The 5,000-nt window shown below is 39.8% G+C and overlaps 1 pseudogene; it reads left to right on the top strand.

Moving 5' to 3' along the window:
• The first annotated feature begins 3,040 nt into the window (after positions 1–3,040).
• On the top strand, positions 3,041–4,591 carry LOC137990617 (uncharacterized; annotated as a pseudogene).
• The last annotated feature ends 409 nt before the right edge of the window (positions 4,592–5,000 follow it).

Here is a 5,000-nt window from a genome sequence, read left to right as displayed (position 1 = left end):
GAGGAGTATGCACTCGTGCATGCTCTCATCATCTTGCCTTTCTGAGTTTACCCGGCTGGGTGAGCCAAAGTGTTTACATTAATAAATAAAAGTTGGCCTGGCTAAGAGGGTTACCCTACCGTGGAGAAAGGGTGACCCGGCTAGACGGGTCTCCCTTCAAACCGAGCCAACTTCTTTGCTCATGTAAACGGATTTATACATGGTTAGACCGCATTTTGTTGGGAAATGTAGGACAAGTTGGCTGGTCCAGGGTATCTCGGGTAGGCGAGTGACCCTTCTACCCGGGACAATTTGCCTTCATATAAACGGGGCCTTATTGCCTCACAAGACTAGACTGCTTTATTTGTCGACAACAAAGGCCATAAAATCTCTATAAATTGACACAGCCGGGCCATAAAATCTCTGAAAATTGACACACAAAATAAATACCTGTCTGGCCATGAAAGACAGTTTAGCCTGCTTTGCTTTACAAACGGCTTAACTTAATCTTTAACCTAAGTGAGTAATTGTAACAGTGTAAAACTAAATAATAGTGAAAAAAGGTAACTGCACGTTGCCACACTTTTGTTGCGTGCCTTATATCGTACTCGGGAGTTCTTGTTTGCGGACATCTCTTGTACATATGGCCATACTCGGAAAAGGTATTTTTGAGTCACTAGGGGCCGTTAGGAAAATCCTGAACATCCCACAACATGACAAATTACGATAATTATTTGTGCACAAAAACTAACAACGCCTGCACTGCAGGCTTATGGCTGTCTATTCTATCTTTTGCACCTAATTATTGTAATTTGTCGTGTTCTGGGAAGTTCCGGACCTGGGGCCCGGTTTCTCATTTTCAGATGTCACAATTCACTTAGCTTACAGATGTATGTGCAGTGTAAAACGTTCCAGTGACGTCATGAATGGTCTCTCAAGTAACAGCTAGTCTTGTAGCTGTCTCATCGGTTTACTCGTTGTCTCGGGGTCTTTGGGTCTGTAAGTCGCTAGGTCTCTGGGTCTACGTACTCTTTTAACAGTGTGAAAAGGGTCAAGCTTCAAGCTTACATCCTCCCCAAATATATTTTGAAGTAACATTCTCCACTGGCAGAGCAGAGGGGCATTCTCTTTGTGCGTGGGCGACTTTGAGATCTTTTATGAGCGTATCCACTGGCCCACCATTAGCAGCAACCAAAATAATGGCAGTCTCCCTGGCAAAAAGTTTACCCTGCGAGCTGTTGGTTTAAACATAGGAAAAACCAACGGCTCACAGGGTATGAAAAGTTTCGAGTTTCTGTCATTGTCCGTGTCAAAAGATCGAGAAACGGTTGGGCTGTTTATGGCAAAAAGTCACAGCAAAGTGCTTTCGAATAATAAGGGGAAACCAAGTTGTTTTGGTGGGGAACTCTCACAGAGTCAGTAATCTTTATAAGGCTTAAGTTATATTCAAAGGGCTCGTCAAACACACATAAGCAGACCAGACAGACGTTTTACCAATTTGGCCAAATTATGGTCTGAGTAAACAGCCAGAAAATAGAGAGTTGGTTATTTTTACCACAGAAATTTTGTTTTAGAAATGGTGGAACGTTTGAAGCTTCTGACAGAGACTAAGTCAGGTTAAGTCTTGGGCTTGTGTATTGCATGGAGCACCTCCCATTTGAAAATTACTTAGCTTACATGGTGTTAGCTTCAGGGAATTAGAGCAAGATAGCTGGTTAAGGTTTTGAGTTTAAGCACATCCCCAATCTCTAGGGAACTAAATATGAGGACCTGAAACAAATAACCACTGTCTAAGGGCATAGCAAGGTCCATGATTCCCATGTTGTACTTGAACAAGCTGCCATCTTGAACTTTGTACAACTGTCTCAATCTGTAAGAATGATCCTTCTCTGTGTTCCTTTCGAAAGAATCAGACTATTCAAGTTTAAAATTGATTACAAAATGACAACAGGAAATTAGTAAGTTCTGACTAGACCAGGCCCAGGGAACAAAGCCATGTTAAGAGTGACACACCAAAGAGTATTCCTTTTTTAATATCAAGCCCCAAGCTTTTTAAACTTTTACAAGTATAGAACTAAAATATAATTTGTTAGTCCTTCGGAAGTATAAGATATCAGGAAATGGTCAACAACTATATTCACAATAAATGGATATCAAGAACTTATTGATCACGAGTGCTTTTCTTCACATCAACTTCCTGGTCACCTTACTGAGACTACGACATGCAACATTTAATTATGTAGGATGTGACTCCAACTAGTGAAATCTTAACTGTACATTGAATTTATAAGCAACAAAGAATCTCATTTGTATGAGCCTGATGAATTCAGCACATCTGTTAATTTTACTGCGAACAAATTAATTATCTACGAGTGTTTAAGATTCCAATCATAATCCAGAACTTCAAGAGCTTCAAATACGGCTGTTTTACATAACCAATCTGCCCGTTTATCTTCATTCACTACTGGTTCTCAAGGTAACACCTTTCCTCAAAACTTGACCTCTCAGCCATCACTTGTGTCCATTGTTCCCATTGTTGAGCCACTGCACATCTCTCTAAACAGCAGAGAACATGCTGTCAGTTATTTTCATCCTAATTTTTAATTCTGTATATGAAACCTTTTTTCCAAAGCAAGCTTACTGATAAACCTAAGACATGGAGAATTATGTTTAGACTAGAACTTCTTTATGGATGCTGGACACTTTTCGAGAAACTGTGATGAGGAAATTCTTCAAATTAAAGACATGCAATATGGAACTCTTTTCATTCTTGTAGATAACTACATTCCCCTTGTCCTTTCAATTAACAGCCTAACCTTCAAACTAAATAATGATTTGCAGAGTACTTCTGATCATGGCTCAGAATACATGTCTGACCAGACGTCACTACAACAAAACACTAATGGTGTGGATAAATATCTGTTCTCAATGGGGGAACATTCACCTCTACTGACCCATTTCAGAAGTGATGTCACGCCACATGATTTCACGAACTGGAGGACAAGCATCAAAACAAATCGCATGTGTCCGAGGACCGATTTAAAGGTAATCTTGAAGTGCAATGGTGGAATTTTGTGCGTTGTTTGGCTGCTCAAATCGTTCGAACAGAGAAAAGGACAAAGGATATTGTCATATTCCCGCAATCGTGTCGAGATCGAATCGCAAAAAGCAAGCTTTGAGGGTTGAACGTCAAGCGACTTGGCTCGCCAGGATTAGAAGGGAAGATCTTGCGGCTGACGCTACTGATTTTTACAGAGTTATGCGGTGACCATTTTTTGTATCAGGTACGTAACTTAGTGTAAGGCACAGTTTACAAGGTATATTGTTCGATTTTTGCTGTTGTTTCTGAACTAACGTACCTCAGTGTTCGGTAATAAACAAATAGTATATTACATGCACTGGTTTTGTCCTGATAGCAGTTTCTTATTATCTCATTTCCTAGGAGAACCATCGCCTATTTACGATAAAACAAACCCAGACTGGGCACCAAATCAAAATCTTGGGTATGATTTCCATCAGGTTTCAGCGTCGAGTCAAGAACAATACGAACAAACCCAGGAGAGAAGCGAAAAGTGGAGAAGGAGTGAATGTGTCAGTGCCTTACTTGAACTGTCTCATCAGTCAACGGATGATATGTTGGTTAAGGCTGCACTTCACCCAGTGTTGAAGAAAGAGTGAAGGACTGTCAGACTAAAATTACAAATGACTACATAACTGGTTTCGAGAGGACAATGATAAGGTTTTGTTTTACACTGGGCTACCAAATTGGACAATTTTGTTATGTTTGTTTAATTTTATTAAGAATTCGAGCCCAGAACTAAAATCATCACCTGGGATTTTAAATTTGTTTCAGAAATTTTTGCTGGGTTTAATTCGCATGAGGTTAAATTTATCAGGGAGAGACTTGGGGTACAGGTTTGGGGGTATAAGTGATGCCACTGTCTCCCGCACATTTCTACATGTAGTGGATGTACTGTATCACAGCCTAAAGCTTTTAATCATCTGGTCTGAAAGGGATGCCCTTTGTAAAACTCTTCCAATGGATTTTCGCAAGCACTGTTCAAACTGTGTTGTCATTATCAATTGTTTTGAAATATTCTTGGACCGCCCTTTGAATCCCCTTGCAAGGGCCCAGACATTTTCATCTTATAAGCACCATAATACTGTGAAGTATCTTATAGGGATAACTCCTCAGGGTACTGTAAGTTTTATTTCTGAAGGGTGGGGAGGTAGACTCAGTGACAAACACCTCACAGAAAATAGTGGGCTTCTGGACCATCTCACCCCAGGAGAAGTCATTTTAGCAGATAGGGGGTTTGATATTCAAGAATCAGTAGGATTGTATTGTTCAACCATCAAAAACCCTGCATTCACCAAGGGGGAAAAGCATTTGAGTGGCACTGAAGTGGACCAAACTAGACGAATTGCAAATGTCAGAATTCACGTGGAGAGGGTTATAGAGAACATTCGTAAAAAGTACAGCATTCTGGGTGCAACTCGGCCCATCAACTTTGTTACTGTCCGAAATGGAGAGGTGACTACACTAGACAAGATCGTGACAAGCTGTTGTGCACTTGTCAATTTGTGTGATTCAGTTGCACCTTTTGAATGAACAATAATTTAATCTACTTTAACAAGTGAAACATTTTACAGCAATGAAGTACTTTTAGTATCACATAACCAAGTCAAAAAGGGATTTAAACAATGAAAAAAAACATGAACATTACATTAACATTACAATTTTGAGATTTGAAAAATCAATACAAGACGATGATAACAAGAATGTATTAAGCAGAGCTTTTTCAAAGTGAAGCGACAAACCCTGTTGTGGGTCTTATAAAATCTTAATGATCAACAAACTGTGCTCTGTACATGTGTGCTATGGCATACACAACTTTTCTCTACCAAATACAGTAACTCACAAAACCAAGCCCAACTGAATAAAGGGCCTTTGCCGCATTTGAGGCCTCATTTTATTTTACTTGGGATTTCCATCAATTGATGCATGCAACCTCAAATCC

This window comes from Montipora foliosa, chromosome 2, assembly GCF_036669935.1.
Source record: "Montipora foliosa isolate CH-2021 chromosome 2, ASM3666993v2, whole genome shotgun sequence".
NCBI lineage: Eukaryota > Metazoa > Cnidaria > Anthozoa > Scleractinia > Acroporidae > Montipora > Montipora foliosa.
The sequence above is the reverse complement of the archived record's forward strand: the minus strand, read 5'-3'. Positions and strand labels throughout refer to the sequence as shown.